Raw genomic sequence first — 22,714 nt, forward strand, 5'->3', positions numbered from 1 at the left:
TGTTTCTAAATACAAATGTTTTGTGTTTCTCAACTATGTAAGCACACTTCCAAATAGAAGATAATTGAGATGATAACATAACAAGAAAGCAAAATGCTAGAATTCAGAATTATTACCCATATTTTACAGATAACATTGCAACTTCAGTACCAAAACAAAGTAGGCATTTTACTAGAAAATGTAGTATTTCTAATCTCTGTTCAGTCATGTATTGGAATACTTAAAAAATGCCCATGAATAATCCAAAGCTTGAGGACATGAAAAAAATTATCTTATGACTATAACAGGTATATATAGAAAAAAAGTTCTTCTTTAGCAAATTATTCACTTAAAAGTTCACTAGTTTCTTGTTTTTCTCCTTTTTTCTTCCTTCCTTCCTTCCTTTTTTTCTTTCTTTGTTGTTTTTCTGTGTGTGGGTGTGTATGTGTGGCTATAGTAAAACAAAAGAAGAATCTCCATTGTCTTTTAAAAATGGCATCAAGATTCCCATGGATGCAAGTTCTACAAACATTATGGATGGCATTATCTTCCCCTTAAGAGAAAATTATTTTCAAAAGTGTTGCCAAATCTATTAAATTATCTAAGCCTTAGTCAAACACGCTACAGGTTTATTTATTTATGGTCCTAGAGGCAGGGCAATTCTAATTTCATACTCAGTCTCTATAAAATCATGCAGGTCTCTAGCAACTTGAGTACACGATGAAATGAATCCTAGGTTATAAGTTTTAACTAATGGGACAGTATGTTTTGGGATCCAAAGAAATTACCATCCAGCAAGTTTCTGAATGTTCACCTTCAATGACAAAACCCTGGACACATAAAGTTCATAATTCAGATTAGATCCACATAGCTGGGTTTAAAGCAGCCACTCTTCTCTGCAACTTCTTTAATTAACTTTTCTTTCTTTCTTTCTTTCTTTTTAATGAACGAATGTCTGGTGCAGAGCCCTATAGGGTTTTCATTGAAAAGTCAAAACCAGGGCATATGTGTGCATATTTTTAGTCATACAAAACCTTACAAATCCCCATCATCCTTCCCACTCTCTAAACTCATACACTAACTCCTTCAGATATATACACTGAGGTTTGTAAGTAGGAAGAGCTTAAAATAAAGTGACTAACATTTTACAACTTTGAAATATCAGCCTACAAATAGCTCTAAGAAAACAAAAGTATATGGAGAAGATGAATGCATTCCTTTGTCCCTCAGGGGAATGTGGCTTCACAGCAAGGGCTCTTGGTGTCCCGCCTTTCCATGTTCACAGGTGCCCCAAGTTCACCAGCCAAACGCTATTCCTTCTTTTTTTTCTAATTTTTTATTGTTGGTTGTTCAAAACATTACAAATTTCTTGACATATCATATTCCACACTTTGATTCAAGTGGGTTATGAACTCCCACCTTCACCCCATACACAGATTGCAGAATCACATCAGTTACACATCCATTGATTTACATATTGCCATACTAGTGTCTCTTGTGCTCCGCTGCCTTTCCCATCCTCCACCCTCCCCCCTCCCCACCTCTCCCCTCCCCTCCCCTCCCCTCCTCTCTCTCTACCCCCTCCACTGTATAACCCTGAGGGTCTCCTTCCATTTCCATGCAATTTCCCTTCTCTCTCCCTTTCCCTCCCACCTCTCATCCCTGTTAAATGTTAACCTTCTTCTCCTGCTCTTCGTCCCTACTCTGATCTTAGTTACTCTCCTTATATCAAAGAAGACATTTGGCATTTGTTTTTTAGGGATTGGCTAGCTTCACTTAGCATAATCTGCTCTAATGCCATCCATTTCCCTGTAAATTCTATGATTTTGTCATTTTTTAATGCAGAGTAATACTCCATTGTGTATAAATGCCACATTTTTTTTATCCATTCGTCTATTGAAGGGCATCTAGGTTGGTTCCACAGTCTTGCTATTGTGAACTGTGCTGCTATGAACATCGATGTAGCAGTGTCCCTGTAGCATGCTCTTTTTAGGTCTTTAGGGAATAGACCAAGAAGGGGAATAGCTGGGTCAAATGGTGGCTCCATTCCCAGCTTTCCAAGAAATCTCCATACTGCTTTCCAAATTGGCTGCACCAATCTGCAGTCCCACCAGCAATGTACAAGTGTACCCTTTTCCCCACATCCTCGCCAGCACTTGTTGTTGTTTGACTTCATAATGGCTGCCAATCTTACTGGAGTGAGATGGTATCTTAGGGTGGTTTTGATTTGCATTTCTCTGACAGCTAGAGATGGTGAGCATTTTTTCATGTACTTGTTGATTGACTGTATGTCCTCCTCTGAGAAGTGTCTGTTCAGGTCCTTGGCCCATTTGTTGATTGGGTTGTTTGTTCTCTTATTGTCTAATTTTTTGAGTTCTTTGTATACTCTGGATATTAGGGCTCTATCCGAAGTGTGAGGAGTAAAGATTTGTTCCCAGGGTGTAGGCTCCCTATTTACCTCTCTTATTGTTTCTTTTGCTGAGAAAAAACTTTTTAGTTTGAGTAAGTCCCATTTGTTGATTCTAGTTATTAAATTTGTGCTATGGGTGTCCTATTGAGGAATTTGGAGCCAGACCACACAGTATGTAGATCGTAGCCAACTTTTTCTTCTATCAGATGCAGAGTCTCTACTTTGATATCAAGCTCCTTGATCCATTTTGAATTAACTTTTGTGCATGGCGAGAGAAAGGGATTCAGTTTCATTTTGTTGCATATGGATTTGCAGTTTTCCCAGCACCATTTGTTGAAGATGCTATCCTTCCTCCATTGCATGCTTTTAGCCCCTTTATCAAATATAAGGTAGTTGTAGTTTTGTGGATTGGTTTCTGTGTCCTCTATTCTGTACCATTGGTCCACCCGCCTGTTTTGGTACCAGTACCATGCTGTTTTTGTTACTATTGCTCTGTAATATAGTTTGAAGTCTGGTATCGCTATACCGCCTGATTCACACTTCCTGCTTAGCATTGTTTTTGCTATTCTGGGTCTTTTATTTTTCCATATGAATTTCATGATTGCTTTCTCTATTTCGACAAGAAATGCCGTTGGGATTTTGATTGGCATTGCATTAAACCTATAGAGAACTTTTGGTAATATCGCCATTTTGATGATGTTAGTTCTGCCTATCCATGAACAGGGTATATTTTTCCATCTTCTAAGATCTTCTTCTATTTCTCTCTTTAGGGTTCTGTAGTTTTCATTGTATAAGTCTTTTACCTCTTTTGTTAGGTTGATTCCCAAGTATTTTTTTTTTTTTTGAAGATATTGTGAATGGAGTGGTTGTCCTCATTTCCATTTCAGAGGATTTGTCGCTGATATACAGGAATGCCTTTGATTTATGCGTGTTGATTTTATATCCTGCCACTTTGCTGAATTCATTTATTAGCTCTAATAGTTTCTTTGTAGAGCCTTTTGGGTCTGCTAGGTATAGAATCATATCATCTGCAAATAGTGATAATTTAATTTCTTCTTTTCCTATTTTTATGCCTTTAATTTCTTTCGTCTGTCTAATTGCTCTGGCCAGTGTTTCGAGAACTATGTTGAAGAGAAGTGGAGAGAGAGGGCATCCCTGTCTTGTTCTAGATTTTAGAGGGAATGCCTTCAGTTTTTCTCCATTCAGAATGATGCTAGCCTGAGGCTTAGCATAGATTGCTTTTACAATATTGAGGTATGTTCCTGTTATCCCTAGTTTTTCTCGAGTTTTGAACATAAAGGGATGCTGTACTTTGTCGAATGCTTTTTCTGCATCTATCGAGATGATCATATGGTTCTTATTTTTAAGTCTATTGATGTGGTGAATAACATTTATTGATTTCCATATATTGAACCAGCCTTGCATCCCAGGGATGAATCCTACTTGATCATGGTGCACAATTTTTTTGATATGTTTTTGTATCCGATTCGCCAGAATTTTATTGAGGATTTTTGCATCTAGGTTCATTAGAGATATTGGTCTGTAGTTTTCTTTCTTTGAAGTGTCTTTGTCTGGTTTAGGTATCAGGGTGATGTTGGCCTCATAGAATGAATTTGGAAGTTCTCCCTCTTTTTCTATTTCCTGAAGTAGCTTGAAAAGTATTGGTATTAGTTCTTCTTTAAAGGTTTTGTAAAATTCTGCTGTATACCCATCCGGTCCTGGGCTTTTCTTAGTTGGTAGTCTTTTTATGGTTTCTTCTATTTCCTCAATTGATATTGGTCTGTTTAGGTTGTCTATATCCTCCTGACTCAATCTGGGCAGATCATATGACTTAAGAAATTTATCTATGCCTTCACTATCTTCTAATTTATTGGAGTATAAGGATTCAAAATAGTTTTTGATTATCTTCTGTATTTCTGAAGTGTCTGTTGTGATATTGCCTTTTTCATCCCGTATGCTAGTAATTTGAGTTCTCTCTCTTCTTCTCTTCGCTAGCATCACTAAGAGTCTGTCGATTTTGTTTATTTTTCAAAGAACCAACTTTCAGTTTTGTCAATTTTTTCAATTGTTTCTTTTGTTTCGATTTCATTAATTTCAGCTCTGATTTTAATTATTTCTTGCCTTCTACTTCTTTTGCTGTTGTTTTGCTCTTCTTTTTCAAGGATTTTGAGATGAAGTATGAGATCATTTATTTGTTGTTTTTTTCTTTTTTTAAGGAATGAACTCCAAGCAATGAATTTTCCTCTTAGAACTGCTTTCAATGTGTCCCATAGATTCCGATATGTTGTGTCTGTGTTTTCATTTATCTCTAAGAATTTTTTAATTTCCTCCTTGATGTCTTCTATAACCCATTGATCATTCAGTAACCTATTGTTCATTCTCCAAGTGATGTATGCTTTTTCCTTCCTTCTTTTATCCTTGATTTTCAGTTTCATTCCATTATGATCAGATAAGATGCATGGTATTATCTCTACTCCTTTATATTGTCTAAGAGTTGCCCTGTGACATAATATATGATCTATTTTTGAGAAGGATCCATGTGCTGCTGAGAAAAAAGTATAACTGCTTGATGTTGGGTGGTATACTCTATATATGTCAATTAAGTCTAGGTTATTAATTGTGTTATTGAGTTCTATAGTTTCCTTATTCACCTTTTGTTTGGAAGATCTGTCCAGTGGCGAGAGAGGTGTGTTGATTATGGTATGGTGGTCTATTAGACTCTTGAACTTGAGAAGAGTTTGTTTGACGAACATAGCTGCACCATTGTTTGGGGCATAAATATTTATGATTGTTATGTCTTGTTGGTGTATGGTTCCCTTAAGCAGTATGTAGTGTCCCTCTTTATCCCTTTTGATTAAGAAGCTGCAAATTCTTTAAACTTTTGTTTATCGTGGAAGGTTTTAATTTCATCTTCCATCCTGAAGCTTAATTTCGCTGGATACACAATTCTTGGTTGGAACCCATTTTCTTTCAGTGTTTGAAATATGTTATTCCAGGATCTTCTAGCTTTCAGAGTCTGTGTTGAAAGATCAGCTGTTATCCTGATTGGCTTACCCCTAAATGTAATCTGCTTCTTTTCTCTTGTAGCTTTTAAAATTCTCTCCTTATTCTGTATGTTGGGCATCTTCATTATAATGTGTCTAGGTATGGATCTCTTATGATTTTGCACATTCGGCGTCCTGTAGGCTTCTAGGATTTGGGATTCTGTCTCATTCTTCAAGTCTGGGAAGTTTTCTCGTATTATTTCATTGAATAGACTGCTCATTCCTTTGGTTTGGAGCTCTGTACCTTCCTGTATCCCAACGACTCTTAAGTTTGGTCTCTTAATGTTATCCCATATTTCTTGGATGTTCTGCTCATGGTTTCTTAACAGTCTTGCTGAGCTGTCTATGTTCTTTTCCAGTTGAAATACTTTGTCTTCATTGTCTGATGTTCTATCTTCTAAGTGTCCTACTCTGCTGGTAGTATTCTCCATTGAGTTTTTAAGTTGGTTTATTGCTTCCTGCATTTCTAGGATTTCTGCTTGTTTGTTTTTTATAATCTCTATCTCCCTGTATAGTTGATCCTTTGCTTCCTGGATTTGTTTGCGTAATTCATTGTCGAAGTGATCTTTCATTGTCTGATTTTGCTGTCTAATGTCTTCCTTGATACTCCAGATCATCTGAAGCATGTATATCCTGAATTCTTTATCTGACATTCCATCTGCTGCAGCTGTTACCTCTTCTAAAGTTGCGTTGACCTGCATTGCTTGTGGTCCTTTCTTTCCTTGTCTTTTCATACTGCTTGCGTATCTTTCCTGCAGGTGTGGGCGGCGGCTCTGCTCTCTCCTTATTCCAATTGGGGTGTTGTGGCTACCACGCCGGCAGGTCACTGGGCCTGCTCTGGGCGCTGGCGGCGGCTCTGTTCTGCCCCTACTCCAATTGGGGTGACGAGTGTACCACGCCGGCAGGCCACGGGGCCTGATCCGCCGGTCGGTTGCAGGTTTGCCTACCCTGCAGGCGCGGACGGCGGCTCTACTCTGCCCCTACTCCAAATGGGGTGACGTGTCTGTCGTACTGGCAGGCCACTGGGCCTGTCCCACTGGTCGGTCGTAGATCTGCCCACCTTTCGGGCACGGGTGGCGGCTCTGCTCTGCCCCTACTCCAATTGGGGTGTCGTAACTACCCCGCCTGCAGGACGCTGGGCCTGTTCCTGGCACGGGCGGCAACTCTGCTCTGCCCCTACTCCAATTAGGGTGGTGTGTGTACCACGCCGGCAGGCTCCTGGGCCTGATCCGCCGGTCTGTTGCAGGTCTTCCTACCTTGGAGGCGCGGGCGTCGGATCTGCCCTGCCCCTCCTACCACGCCTGCAGACCCCTGGGCCTGATCTGCAGGTTGGTCACAGGTCTGCTCACCCTGCGGGCATGGGTGGCGGTTCCGCTCCGCCCCCACTCCAATTGGGGTCATGTGGCCACCACACCGGCAGGGCCTGATCCGGGCGTGGGAGAAGGATCTGCTCTGCCCCAACTCCAGTTGGGGTGACGTGTGTACCACACTGGCAGGCCACTGTGCCTGACCCGCCAGTCTGTGACAGGTCTGTTTACCTTGCAAGCGCGGGCGGCGGCTCTGCCCTGCCCCTCCTACCACGCCCATGTACCACTGGGTCGCGGGTCTGCCCACCTTGCAGGTGCGGGTGGCGGCTCCGCTCCGCCCCCTCTCCAATTGGAGTCACGCGGTCACCACGCTGGCGAGCCGCTGGGCCTGCTCCGGGCGCTGGCGGCGGCCCGGCTCCTCCCCTCTGGCTCGACGACAAATTGAGGAGACTCGGGTGTCTGTGCCTCACCCTCCCTACCAGGAGACCAACTCTTTCTGTCGCCGCTGGTATTGATGAAGTTCTCTCCTCCGCCGCTTTCTGATGACATCAGATCTCTGCCATGTTGGTATCCTATGCGAATGGCAGCATTTCGTTCCCCTTGCCGGGCAACCAAAGCAACGGGTGAGTCCTGACTGGCCCTCAGCAGGACCCGGACCGAGAAGCAGTTTCCGTGGGCTCCTAGCCCTGGGCCAGGGCAGTTCCGGGAGCCGGAACTCGGCCGCTCCGTGCTCGGTGTAAGCTCCGATAAGAGTAGGCTCCAAGAAGCAGTCCCCGCGGGCTCAGTTCCGGGAGCCGGAATTCAGCCGCTTAGTGCTTGGTGTATGCTCTGATAGGAGCAGGGTCCAAGAAGCAGCCTCCGCAGGCTCCCCAGCCCTGGGCCAGGGCGGTTCCGGGAGCCGGAACTTGGCCGCCCCACGCTCGGTGTTCGCTCCGATAAGATCAGGTTCTAAGAAGCCCCCAGGCACTGAACCCTAGCAATCTGTCTGCAAGCCGCATTCGAATGGCAGCCTGAAATTACCTGTTCTATGGCTGAATGAGCTGCGGTCAGTCGAAAACAGGGATGGTGACGTCAGCTTTCCAACATGGTGGCTGCTGGCCTCCTCTGTGGTCTGACCGGTGTGGAGAACCGAGATGGACCGCTTCCTTCCCCCGTCTCAAACCCTGAATTCAGCCCTGAGTAGGGTGCTTGCACAGCTGGCAGAAACTGCAGCGCTGTATCCCTGTGTCGCTATCTCCTCGTTTCCCAGCGCGCGCTGCAGACTCTAGCCGCGGGGCGATTTGCTGAATAAGCAGTGTTACCCTCCGTGCGACAAACCTCTTGCGTTTGAGTCCCCGTAGCCGATCCTCGTGCGATGGAAATCCTTCCTCCAGGTTCCGGAGCACCCCACTATTGCTGGAAATTCCTAACAAGATAGCCTTTAGCCGTCCTGACTTGTCATACTCCCACACAGTGAAGCAGCACACGGGGGCAATGCACTCCCCTCGCCGCCATCTTCCTCCCTTCTTCGCTATTCCTTCTTTCTACAGATTTCTTTGGGCAAACAGAATATCTGCCATCAAAATACAAGGCACTTTTGGACCGCAAACTTTTTGAGAAACATGAAATTCTTATAACCTTTCCATTTTTTAGAGTAATAAAAATTTACTCTAAAAACTTAAGCAGGTATGTTAGTGTACACCTGTAACCCCAGCAACTGGGAAGACTGAGGCGGGTGGGGGGAGGGGGATCACAAGTTTGAGGCCAGCCTCAGCAACTTAGTAAGATCCTATCTCCAAATAAAAAATAAAAAGGTCTGGAGTTGTAGTTCACTAGGAAAGCATCCTGGGTTCAATCCTTACTACCAAAATAATAAAATAATAATAATTAGAGTTATGAGTTGGTTTTAAAAGTGGCTGTGAAAGGAGACCACACCATTATAGAAAAAGAAAAGAAATCAAGATCGGTTGATACACACAATAATTACTGAGGGAAGGGAATATTAGTGCCAGGCACTGGGCTAGCTTCATTCTGCCAGTGGTGTATCTTCATCCCCAATTTGTAACTGAGAAAAATGAGATTGGGAGCAAGCCTAGGACTGGGGTGAGAGGAGTAAAGCATTTTCCTTAGGTTTAAAATTTAAGGGGCACCAAGGAGTTCAATAATTATGATAAATACTATTTTAATGCAATATTTTAAAATATTAATACAAAACATCCATGTTGAACAAAATATCAAGGTTTTAAATAAGGTTAAGACCTGAAAAGGTAAGAATAAGGTGGATCTCTTGAGGTGAGTGTGCAAGTCCAGCATCAGATGATATTTATATATATCAAACTTCAAAAAATTGGAGGATAGTCAGGTGCAATGACATAAGCCTATAGTCCCAGTGACTCTGGAGGCTGAAGCATTAGAGTTGCAAGTTGGAAGCCAGCCTCAGCAACTTAGTGAGACCTTCAGCAATTTAGCAAGACTTTGTCTCAAGTAAAAAAAGAAAAGAAAAATAGGACTGAGAAAGTAGCTCAGTGGTAAAGTAGCTCAGAGTATTTGTTCAATACTCAGTACCAAAAAAAATAAATTAAAAATCAGAGGGATATATTAATACTAAGAACAGAGTTATCTGACATTCATATTTAACCTGGCATTCTGCATTTTTTGCACTAAATGTGGCAACCCTACCAGCAGAGAGAACAGTAATTCTCAGGATTGTAACTTAGGTTATTACTGCCACATGTGGGAGGATTCTGTAAGCAGAAGCAAATGTGGGGATTCTATACCACATGTGGCATCAATTGCCTGAGACTCTCAAACAGATGTCCCTACTTTGTGAGGTAGGATCACTGTGGGAGACACACAAAAAGTGAAAATGCTGGGCTTCACTTCTGGGGTGCTTCTACTGCAAACGAGTAGACTAGAGCATGGGGCCAGCACCACTAATGACTATGCAGGGGGACTAGCACTTCACAGGGCTGAGCACTTCAGAAGATGGAGGAAGCAGCACATTTGGGCAGCCAAGCCATATCACAGAGGGGTTGGAAAATTTAGCTGACCTTTACCCTGGCTCAGAATCAGGAGTCATTTTGAGCCACCAAAAGCAAAAAGGCATCAAGACAGGAAGTGACAAAACGGGTTCCAGGAGAACGGGTGTGAAGTGGGACACTCTTTTCTTTATGATGCAAAAGGATCAGTTTGATCTGTTCCCAAGGTAATATTAACAGATGATTCTTCACAGTGTGATTCCACTCACTGTATTTTATTCTGCAAGCCAAGAAATCTCTGGGGACAGTAGATTCCATGCCACCATTGTTAGGATTCTGTTTGTGCAGTCAAGTTTCTCCAACCTCCAAGTGTTTGGCTGAAGTCAGCTCAGAAATGCAGTTGACTTGGGTGCCATGTTTGTTGTCACTGTTTAGGGAGGACAGGAATTTTTTAAGCAAGGACTAGAGTTTAGAGAATTTGAGCCATTGTCCAGAATAGTCAATTCATTCACCCTTTGTTAGCTCTAATTTCTTTAAACAAAGTTATGTACATAGGGATAACAGTAGCAGTCCTACAATGCTCAGGTTTGCACCGCATATGGGGACTTGCAAATCATCAGGCCATTCTTGGCTCTGCTCTGTTATGTCTGCATTTGAAAATAATTTTAAATCATCAGCCCAAATTGGACAGGAAGCTAATCACTCAGAGAGAGACAGATAGACAGACTAGCCTCCTAGTGTCAGCCCCCCTATGATTAGGCTCTGTGATCTTAGACTAATGATTTACCCCACTTTTTTTTATGTCTGAGTTTTTTCTTAAGCACCATGGATAGCATAATATATGCTCTGTCTTCTTCACAAGGTTAGCAGGACCATCAATCATGATGTCAGTGTGCTGGAAACAATAAAAGGCATTAACAGTGTTCAGGGTAATTAGGAAAGTATTTTTGCTATGGAAAAATGAAAGAACTGATTTAGAAACTACACTGAAACTATTTTCGGATCACCTGTGCTTCTGCTTTCTCCATTCAGGCAGATAACATATGCAAACCTTGCCAAAAATGAGACTCCAAAAAGGAAAAGTTATTTCTCTTTAAGGAAAGAATATTTTGGGCAGTTCATTTTAAATAGACAACCAGTCTGGGATATTTTTAAGAAGTTAAATAAAGGGCAGAAACTCCAGTTTGGTCTTTTACATAGTGTGTTCTTGCATAGATCTGTTAAATAACTAAGGATTTGACCATCATCATGAGCAAATTCTGGTGTCCCAGGGAGTCACCCAGAAGTCTCCCTCAGGACTCCCTCATCCCCACTCCAACACTCCAGCCTCAAATTGAGGTCATGACATAATAATAAACAAAAGTGTGTAAAATCTGTCATCTCTTGCTCCCTGCTTTTTGCTGAACAAGAAGGAAACAAAAGCCAGTTGCAACCATCCTCTGCCACTTCCCCCCAGAGGAACCCACAGCTTCTTCAGTGTCCAGACTCATCATCCATAGAATGAAGGGCCAGGGACTAGCTCCAGAACTGTGGAATCTGGGCGGGGTGGGGAGCAGAGAAACCCTGGAGAACATGTAACCACTCCCCCTCTTGCAGAGAAACCTCAGTGGCTCTCCAGAAAAGGCTGGGATTTGGCAGTCAGTCAGGTTTTCTCATCTCTACATCGTGGATAAGTGCTTGCTGTGTGGGATTAGGGTTGACATTAAAGAGATAAGATCTGTAGCTCTGTTCAGCACAGCCCCTGAGCAGCAGTTAACTCAGTCAAAGGTGGCTGTCTCTCCTTTCCCACCTCTTCATTCCCCTCAAACAGGAGGACAGCAAGGTCCAGAGATAAAGTGACTGATTCTGATCACCTAGTTCATTGGTATCTGACAGGCTCTTGCAGTTTCCCAGTCCAGGTATTTTCCATTCCATATTGAAACCATCTCCCATCTCTAAAGTCCCTGGAGTCTGGTGGTGATAGAGTGTTTCATGTTCTTCTCTTTAAAGGCTATCTGTAAAATCTCAAGTTTGAGGTATATGTCCTCTGTCACTTTTTGTCCACAGATCTTGCGTTATTTTCTTGGACCTCTTCCCCACTCATCTTCTTTATCTTTGCCTGCAGTGAATGAGGCTGCAATAGATATAGCCATTTAATAAATACTGTTATTAAAAAAAGAAGAAGACAGGCAGGAGTCCTCTCTCACGTTGCTGTGGGCGCCTTTCCTAGTTGCCATCTGTTGTGCTAGGGAGGTGCCTGTTTACTAAACTTTATTTGTTTTAGTCTTTGAGCGTTATTTTACAAAACACATTCAGGATGGATCCATGGCTTGGATGGATGAGGGGAAAGAGAATACATTTCTTGATTTGGATTTTTGTAAGAAAGGCTTTCTTCCCCCATCTTCTGGCTTTAAACTCAAGTTCCGTCTGCCAAAGTATCAGGTGTTGTCCCGAAGACCTTCATATTTACAGGTGAGCTCTACATAGAAGAATTGAGCCATTAACTAAAATTTTGCTTTTTATAATTAGTTAGTCTTCAGAGAAAAACATAATATTTTATTTCAACATTTTTTTATAGTAACCTTTTGCTCCTTTGAAAAATAAAGACTCATCTACTTGGACAAAGATCTTCCTTCTCTATTTCTCACTCTGTCTCTCCATAGCAACTTCCATATGACTTACAGAAGATGAATACAATGTACACAAGGTATTAAAGTTTATATACTGAATACTATACTATGATACCAAATCCCTAATTTACAAAACAAAATAGTAAGAAAAATCAACTTTGAAATCTCGGAAAATGAGCACTTTCCCGCCCCCACCCCCCAGTACTGAGGATTGAACCCAGGGGTGCTCTACCACTGAGCTACATCCCCAGAACTTATTTTGAGACAGGGTATCCCTAAATCACCCAGGCTGTCCTTGAACTTGTGATCTTCCTGCCTCAAGCCCCTGAGTCTCGGGAAGCATAGGCGTTTGTCACCATGCCCAGCTGAAAATGAATGCTTCTTAAAAGCCTGTTTCCATTCCAGCCCCTCACCCCACCCCAAACACATCATCCCTAAAAGGTGGTCATTCATGCAGACCCTAGAGTTATTAATCTACCTTCCAGCCCTTCCACCAGACCCACAGATGCACATCAACACTGTTCCAGCGCCCGATGTTAACATATGAGACATGGCTGTTAAGAGGGCAGATGTCTATCACTCTCTTCCTTTCCCTTGAAAGTACCTTGAATGTATGAGGGATCTTCAAAATACTGTGTAGCTGTGACTCCAGTATATTGGATGCGTGAGGGGCTAATCAAATGCCCGGTCTTCAAATTGTTGTCATTTGAAAGAAGTGGAAATCAAAATCACCAGAATGGCAGAAAGCAATAATGTGCCGTGCACTCTATCTCCAACACATTTTGCTGTCCTTTAAACCCATGATTTAGACAATAGGAGGGAGGAGGAAAATTATCTATTGATCCAGCAGTCACCGTATCATATTTGGAAGGTTGCCTGCCGACCGTCAAACCTCACATATAGAAATCATATCCTCATTACAAATAGCACCATTATTTATAAAACATTGAATGTTCCATAATACCATTGTATGATGTGTAAATCATAGTCAGAGCATGTGCACCTTTCTAAATATTTCCCTTTCACTAGCTCAGGATATTTGTCTTGAAAAAGAAAGCAGCAATATCTCTTTAGAGTGGATAGAAGTGGAGCAGTGACCATAAAGTAAATCCATGATGGGTACACTCTGATGACATCAGAAACCACTTTTCCTGGACTCTGGGATGGTAGTGGGGAGAGAGAAAAGGGTGGTTAGAGGAAAAAAGATAATATATCTTAGACTTCCTCTGCCAGACTGCATCAATGATCAAGGAGTCATCAATATGTGACCTAAAAATAACAGAGTGGTATTGGTGAGACTTCCATTAGCATATATGCTCCTTGACTTATGATGGGGTTATATCCTGATACACCCATTGTAAGTAGAAAATGCATTCAATACATCTAACCTACCACACATTAGAGCTTAGAAACACAGTGCAGTGGACACTATCACTGGGTTATCCTCATGACTGAGTGGTTGGTTGGGAGCTGTGGTCTAGGCCACTGCAGAGCATCAGACCATGTATTGTGCATACTGCCGATAAAAGATCAAAATTCAAAGCATAGTTTCTACAGAATGTGTATGTCTCATGCCATGATAATGTTGAAAAGTCATTAGTCGAGCCATCTTAATCTGGATATTATCTCTATAATCACATCGGTACCTACACACATGAGCAATGTGCAAAGAACTGGCTCAGGGAGATGAGGGAAGATCACTATTTCTTCCATCTTCCCATCAACCTCTCCAAGTCCTTTCAGTAGTGGCTGTTTTTCCTTCTGACTCTTCACTCTTCTAATCCGGCCAAGGAACAGACTTGTGATCACATCCAAACCAGGGCTAGTCAGCCATGGGTTTGAAGATTATAGATGGAACTATTAGGAACCAGGTATATTTTTTCTTACTCAGATTTATAAACAGGTAGCAAATAAACCTTGAGCTAGTTAGGGAATCTCTGAAAAATATACCCTATAAAAAGATAAGCATAGATGAGAGGAAGAGAGAGGGGAGAGAGAGGGAAGAGGAAGAGGGAGGGAGGTAAGAAAAAAGAGAGGTTGAGAGAGAAACTGGGGCAGGAAAGGAATGAACAGTTGGGGAAAGGAAATAAGAAGGAAGGGAGGGGAGAAGGGAGGTTCTGGAGTCAAATCAAAGTGGTGCATATATTCTAATAGTCCATTCCAGCTGCTATAACAAAGTGCCATAGATTGGGTGGTTTATCACAACCAAAATTTATATCTCCAAATTATGGAGGCTGGAAAGTTTTAGATACAATCACCAGCAGTCTAGGTGTCTTGTGAGGTCCTACTTCCTGGATCCTAGAAAGCTGTCTTCTTGCTGTTTGTTCAAATGGCCAAAAGGGGAAGGGAGCACCCTGGGGTGTTTTTTGTATGAGGGCACAAATCCCATTCATGATAGTTGTACCCTCATGACCTACTCACTTCTCAAAGGAGCCCACCTTCAAATACCATCACATTGTGAATTACATTTCAACATTTCAAATTTGGGAAGATAAAAACATTCCATCCATAGTATATACCAACTTGCAAAATAACTGTTTATCATTGTATCTATAGAGTTTACAGTTATGAATACCTAGAATATAATAAGCATAAATAAGTTCTACTAAATCAATGAATGAAACATTTAGCCTCCTGAATCCAGTTGTAACTAAAGTATAGTATATTTTAGTGGATTACCTTGTAACATAAACTAATAAATCCTCCTCCAATGCTTGTTTTTGTTTTCATGTTACAGGTTATCTAACCCAGGGTTTTGTACATGTCAGGAAGGTAGGTGCTCTACCACTGAGCTAGAACCCCAGCCTTCTGTGTTTGTTAATGTTGGATTTCTGTTGCTCACATCCCAAAAGGCCTTGCTAAATCAGAGGTGTTAAAATACCAGGGCAAAGGTAATTTGAAAGTGTGGTGGGGTTGGAAGGTGAAGACCTCAGACAACATTCCCTATAGACACAGCCTGGAACACGTGTCTGGGAAGTCAAGCCTGGGCAGGGCATTCAAGTTCATTTACAGATTTGCCTCCAACACTAATCATTACCCATACTCTAAATCCTAACGCCATGTCATTTATTGCTCCCCTTAATCCAGTTCATCATGAACTTTGATAATTTTCCCATAAATAAGTCTTCAGTGTTCATATCATTCCTTCAATCTCTCTGTCCATGGCACCCAGCCACCCCAGTGTAGACCTCCATCCATAGGGTTCTTGGGTGATTTCCTTGCTCTTCATTCTCACCATGGCTGCCTAAGACTGAGCTGCTATCTCTCAACAGTCCTTGATTCTTACTTAGTTATTATTGGAGCCGTGTTTTCTACTGAATTCTTTGGTCTATATTTTAAGACCTTAGCTTCTGATCTCCCTTTCATAAAAGCCATATCTTTAGTCTCAACAACTCACAACCTTTCTTCCTTTGTTTTGGCCCATTGTGCCTAGCTAGAAGGGGTAATTCTCCCTTCTACCAACCACTCACTTAGTGAGTGGGGTTCAATCCATTCTTTAAGGAACAGCTCAAAACTTCTCCCTCAGGGAGTCTCCAGAGACCTATCTAGCCCCTGAAGATATTCTCCTCTGAACCCTTCAATTAGGTATTACACCAAACAATTCAGGTGTTAACAATATGCTATCCTGCATTATTTGCCAAGTTTTCATGTGGTTGCCGAATAAAATCCAAGCATTTTGTAGGTCAAGAATGCCTGGTTTTCTTCCAGAGAAACTCCCAGCATGAAACTCATGAGAAGTGCTTAGGAAATACTTGTGTATAGATAGAAAGATGGATGGTTCAAGTAGGCATCTGGGGATAGGAAGTAGGTAAGAAAGAAATAGATGATTTGGAAAATGTGAGGTCTTAAAAATAAATTTCACCTACTACACAAATTTGCCGATCAAAGCCATAGGAAGTGGTTGGTAGGCACCTGTGCAGTGTTATAATTCTTGCTCCTTGATTTATTTTTATCAACACAGGTGTAGTCCTCAGTGATTAATTGCCAGGCAACCCTGAGAAGAAGATATATTTCATAGTGCTACCCTCCCAACCTTGGATGATTGCTAAAGCTGGGATTAATTCACCACATATTCCTTCTAAGCCTGTAAGAGACCATGAGCTGAGCAAACTGCTAAAAACATGCCATTTCATCTTCAGAGTTGAGATGAAAGTAGTCAATGTGAAGTCCAAATTCCCATTGATTTTATTCACACAAATGCACATACATGCACACACACATACACACTGAATAAATTATTCATATTTCAATGAAATTTAAAGTTACATTTCATTTTTAAGTGCTGATTACTCAAATCATTCAGCTATAGTTAAAGCCATGGGCATCTAGAGAATCCCTGGAGTCTAGCAAGTTTCCTCCATCTCAAAAGGAGGTCAATAACTGGGTCCACATTGCTGAGAGTTCACAGAAATTTTAAAAATGACTCAATGACACAGGCAGAGTCTCGTCTTAATTCATGGAAGGTGTGTTTATGTGAGGATCTTGAGACTTAGCCTCCCTGTGCCTCATTTACACATATATCAAGAGTCAGTTAATATCATAATTCCTGCATCACCCCTTTCCTGCCAGTTCCCTGAAACTCATCCCCCTCTGAGCACCTTATAGATACCTCCACTATTTATTTGTTGTTCATAAACAGTCTCCGTTTAGGCAATAATCATGTGTTGTACAAAGCTCTATAATGTTGACTTTCAGATGTCACACCATATACAAATACATAAGATGCATTCTGTGTTGTTTTGAAACTGGTCAAGAGTTTATGTCCTTTTTTCCCCAATTAGAGACCCAAGAGCTCAATGACAGGAGAGTGTCAGCCAATTATATTTCCTTAAAACCCTGAAAATCTGTACAATGTCTTTCATAAAATCAGCGTTAAGAAAATTAGAAATATGTACAGATAGGTACACATAATATATTGGATATAAGTGAAGTAATCAGCATTCTAGCTGTTCGATTTGTGCAGAGGTGGGATTGAAGGCTAGATGTGTCTTCTCCAATGGTGAAGCAATATTGATGCCTACCTTCGTTCCCCAACAACACTTCCTAAACTCATTTTCTTCATTTCTTACACTCACTCCCTTCCTTCCCTGCTGAAAAATCTCTCCTATACATGAAGAAGATACAGACTCAATTGTATGCATGGAGTTAAGATGTTTATACATTTGGAAGAGAAAATGCAAAGAAAAGCTGACTTGTATCAAAAGAGGGAGTAGATAAGCTTAAGGACACTAGGTACGGAACAAATAGAGGTGATGCTTCTGAGGGATGGGAAGAACACTGAATGGGATAAGGAAGTAGAATGTGCTAAAGAACATCTGGGCCTTTCTGTGTGCCAGTCTCAAGCAAAGGAAAGTAAGAAAGGTGTGTGGATGACAGTGGGTAGAAGCAATACCAGGATTGGGAGTACCTGTTACTTTCTGCATGCCAGGGAACTCCAAAGATATCTCCACTCACGTGCCAGAGTCACAGCCATTTTGACTGCGCAAATCAACTCCGACCTGTCTTGTCTTTGCCAGAGCCTACAAGACCCATCTCTTCCCTTCCTCTCTGGCCCCACTACCAGCCACCCCTTCTCCTTCTTCCATTCCCCTCAAAAAGGCCAACATTGTCTGGAAAGTGACTGCACAATTCCTGATCACTGATCACATGGCATTATCACTGTAAGAGAACTAACAGTACAATACTTTTTTTTAAAATTTTATGGATAGTTAAAATAACTAAAGGCAGATGCTCCCCATCTCTCATGCTGATGCCCAACAGGCAGCTATCACCTGAACAAGAGTAAACATGAGCGCTCCTTGAGCTTTGGTAGACTGAAGCTTCGATGAGAACATTTGAAGTCTGAACCATGATAGAACCATCTCTGGGGGCACTTTCTCACCCTGGGAACCAATGAAAACTTTATGAAGCAAATAGCATTTTTGCAGCATAACAGTTAAAAACTAAACTAAGTGGAAAGCAGGCCGAAACCCTGGAACACATGTCTCACATCGTCCCAAATATTCCTCACTATGTGACTCCCATAAACACCATCTGCTGTGTTAATTTGTAAAGAATTACAAGGTTCTTAAAATTACACTTTGCTCTCCGTAGCGTACACTGTGTCTATGAAGGGGGAGATTGAGAATGCATACCACATCTCGTCAGACACTGAGATCTTTTTCCTTCCTATGCTGGGTTCTTACTGAAAGTTTGCTAGGTCTGCGTGGAATTTTAAGAAGTGTGTCATAATTTATGCAGTCCAGCTGTATGGGGCAGGGAGAGAAACAAATAATGAAACAAAACTTACAGGGTGAAATCTGTGGCTAGGTTGTAATCCTAGCATCTGATGCACTTTCAGACTTGTGTGCACATCTCCCACTTTTCTGGATTCTCGTGACAATGATGAAAACTTTAGTTTTAAGTCAAAGTGTCAGACAGCCATAATTGGGGGAGCTTCTTGGGAGAGGGTATTTACTTCTCCACTGCTGGTTCCTGACCTCCAGGGCCTCTTTAGACTCCTTGAGCAGAGGCTGAGAATATTTCTCAGTTGTTCATCCCCGTCTACTCACAGAACCAGAGGAGAAACATCTCATTCACACACACACACACACACCCACACACACCCCACACATACGCACACCCATATACATACACACACATACACACACACATCTCTGATAACACAGGGCTTTAGTAACATGCTGCTAAATGTAAACTTTTAGGTGAATTAAGTCCAAAGGATATTCCTGGTTAGAAGACAGTAAATGGTGGCTAAAAATAAGTAGATAGAAGAATCTAAGGCTCAAAAATCCTTAGGCTGGAAACATAATAGTTGTCACAAATGTAGATTTCTGGTCCCTCTCCTGAGAGATTACATTTCAGTAGCTCTAGAGTGGGGTCTAGAATTTTTCTTTTTTTTTTTTCATTTTTTTTTCAGTGCACAGCCTCAAACATACTAAGCAAGAACTCTACTACTGAGCTACCCCCCGGCAAATTTTCTGTTTTTTTTAAGAAGCATTTTTAAAATTACAGACAAATTCTGAAAAGGAGATAGTTCAATGAGTTCCAACCTGACTTCTCCAATTTGATTAATGAAAACTTCTCCAATTATGGCCCAGGGATCTGCATTTTAAAAAATTTCATGAAATTCTTTTGATCAACTTAATTGTGAACTTTTCAATCAATTGTTGGTAATCAGCCTGAAATGGGACCCAGAATTCAGTTAAGGTAATTCTACTTTATTCCTAATGAATTAGTCATTCTATCTCAAAAACATGAGGGTCTAAACCAAACTACTTAGTTATAAAAGAAGAAGAAGAAGGAGGAGGAGGAGGAGGAGGAGGAGGAGGGGGGGGGGGCGGGGTCTGAAACACTGCCTGCATCCTTCAATTCTCTGAGAAATTAAAACAATACAGAACAAACAAACATACCCTGATAGAACATTTCAAAAAAGTCCCTGCACAAAGAAAAAAAAAAAAGTTAAACCAGCTTCCCCAAATTCCTTGCCTGTCACCTGTCATATCTATACACAGGCATCAAATAAGGAAAGCTGGGAGTGATAGACAAAAAAAAAAAAAAAAAAATAAGAGATTGCTGGTCTTACCAATGCATAGAGAGCTTAAGAGAAATTTTCTAGATTACAAAAATAAAAACATAACAGCATCAGGGGCTGGATCCAGGCAGTGTTTCAGAGCTTCTGTGGGTAAACGTAAGTCAGTACTCTGAATTTTCTGAAAATTTACTTCTAAGTTCCTCTTTCCATGGTGCCAACCTCTCTGCTCCCTTCTAATTATGTCCCAGTCCTCATAAGAGAAGAGCTTCCCTGAGCACCCCATAATAATCTCCTAGATGCCTACTCTGCCCTCTTTTCCTCTTTCTGAAGCATCTTCTCCAGCTCAGATCAAGCTCTGTCCCTCTCTGAATCCACCAGCAGCTGCACAGAAGTCTCCCTTCTCTCTGCCACAGCAGAGCCGAGTCCTTTTCTGATGTCAGGGGATGCCATTCCCTTCAGACAAATCTCCAAAGAGTTGTCTCCGCGCAAGAAGGCAGAAGGTCTCACCCCACATCCATCATAGTTAGATGTCTACCTGTAGCTGTTCCCTGTCTTCCAAGTCTTGATAAAAAAAAAAAAAAAAAAAAAAAAAAAAAGGCAGGAGTAGGACTAAAGGTTTCTGCTTGTAGTTTCTCTGTTCACTAAGAATAAGCTGAGCTGAATGAACTATGGTTGCTTCCAATTATGTCATCAGACCTACAGAAAAGTGGATTTTTTTAATACTAATTGTAAGGGAAAAGAGCCTATTGGAACAGGTTGGCAGTAACTCTTAAATCGTTTGATAATGCATATGTCGATTGCATATGTAACGCTGTAAAAGTAAAATGAAAATGTTGTAATCATGTTTTGCATTTGAATGTATGTGTATATGAGACAGAGAGAAAATGAAAAATTCATCTGGTATTACTACTTACATATGGGTACTCTCTTCTCCAGTGGATAGAATATAAACTGTGAGGAATAGACCACATTTATCTATTCAAAAGGAGTTTCTTTTGTACCGTCAAAGGACAAAATTAAAACAACTTAGCTTCAACATCATAACTGGCTTTATTTTGCATTTCTAGAATTGGCAATACTTCGTTCCATAAAATGGAATGAATCCTCTGATAAGCTGAGCAGAAGAGGTTGATTTATAGACAGAAAAAGTCTTGAAGAAAGCAAAAACAAAACAAAAGGACAGTGGATTGGTTATTTCGAAGTTATTTCCCATAGGAGGTAGGGATGGGGGACAGAATAATAGGAAAATCACTGATAAGTTAGCAAGTTACTTCTGGTTACCTTTTTTTTTTTTTGTAAGAATTAATGCAGAGGGAACTTCATTATCATGCTAATTGAAATTGGCTTGTTTGTGAAATTTGGCTGTTATCTGACTCTCTAATCCTGGTGAATCAGGAGGTCAGATAAACAGTTTAGTTTCAGCTTGGTGCTGTGGAGCTTTAGCATAAGTGGCTCTATTTTAATATTTAGTGCAGCCTGTTGGAGCCTAGTGCAAGAGTTTATAAGGTCCAAAGAATGGCATCATATAATTTTTATTTAACAGTACTCAAAGTTTTGTGGTTAGTGATACGACCAATGTGGGAGTCAAAATAAGGTTATTGCCCAACTTCCCAGGCTGAGATGGGACCACAGGCCACTGAGGAAGGTGAATCCCCAAAATCGCAGTTCCTCCAGAATTTAATATTATCCTGCTTGTTTGCATTCATAGCTATCTACCTGGTGATGAACAGCCATGAAAAAGCTATAGCGCAATCTCCAAAACTCATCTTTGTTTCCCAGAGGGCTTCTGTCACTGAGACTTAGGACAGAAGGAGTTGAATGCTTTGATAAAGAATTTAAAATTATTCCATTCTATGCTCTCATATCGAATGACAAGGCCATCACAACTTCCACTGCATCCCCTACATGTTCTGCCTTACCTTCATGCCCTCTCCCATGTCTTCCCTTATTTCAAAGATTTTCTTTCTTTCTTTCTTTCTTTCTTTCTTTTTTTCCCAGAGGAGTACTGAGGATCAAACTCAGCTTCACACAGGCTTGGTACTAGTAGGGATGCTATCACTGAGCTATGCCTCCAGCCCCCTTCAAAGAATTTTTGAAGCACACACAGACTGAAGTTATACCTTGTCCCCTTTCTGTGTGATGTTGGGCCATTTCCCTAAAGTCACTAAATCTTCCACTTCATCTGAAGACTAAAAATGCTGCCCGACCCCAGATCATGGTTAAAAACTAAATGAGATAATGCAGGCAAAATGTCTATCCCTGAGTCGGCCATGAAAATGATATCCATTTAACAATTTTCTTACCCTGATCTTTTCCCTATCTTGATAGTAAGCTAATTATGGAGCGGCACAGTGTCCAGCATACGTACCACGGGTAGATGGAAAATAAATGGATTGAATGTCTGGAGAAAATAAATTGTTTTATAAGCTGGATCTGAGTTTTGCCAAGGCTTGCCATTTAGAAATTCTTGAGCATCTGAGTGATATTTAACACTCATGAAATTTTCACCAAGTTAAAGTCCATTCACGACACAATTCGAATATGAGGCAAATGAAAATGGGGAACCAGACACGGACCCTGATGTTTCACAAGTGAAGGGAGGGAGTTAAACTCTGACAACTGTGGATTCTTACACTAAGGAAGAAAGGGGAACAAATGCTGGGGACCAATCCCTCCTTCTCAGTCCTGTGCATGGGTAATGAAATCAGTAGTGAACACACCTCACTGATGATTTTAATCAAGCTGAGCACCTGTAGCTGCTGGGAAGAAGAAGTCCCCCAAGCAGCTCGAGTGGATTCTATTTCGGTCCCCCCCTCACTTGGCATGTTGAGGAAGGGATGGCTTTGCTGAAATCAGGAAGCCAGATGCAGCAGG

The 22,714-nt window shown here is 41.4% G+C and overlaps 1 protein-coding gene across 1 annotated transcript in view; it reads right to left on the reverse strand.

Moving 5' to 3' along the window:
- The window catches only part of Ctnna2 (catenin alpha 2), a 1,018,251-nt gene that overhangs the window by 171,944 nt on the left and 823,593 nt on the right, over nt 1-22,714 (reverse strand). The window lies entirely within an intron of this gene.

This window comes from Marmota monax, unplaced genomic scaffold (genome assembly GCF_021218885.2).
Source record: "Marmota monax isolate L192 unplaced genomic scaffold, Marmota_monax_Labrador192_F-V1.1 WCK01_AAM20220418_F8-fsc00106, whole genome shotgun sequence".
Taxonomy (NCBI): Eukaryota; Metazoa; Chordata; class Mammalia; order Rodentia; family Sciuridae; genus Marmota; species Marmota monax.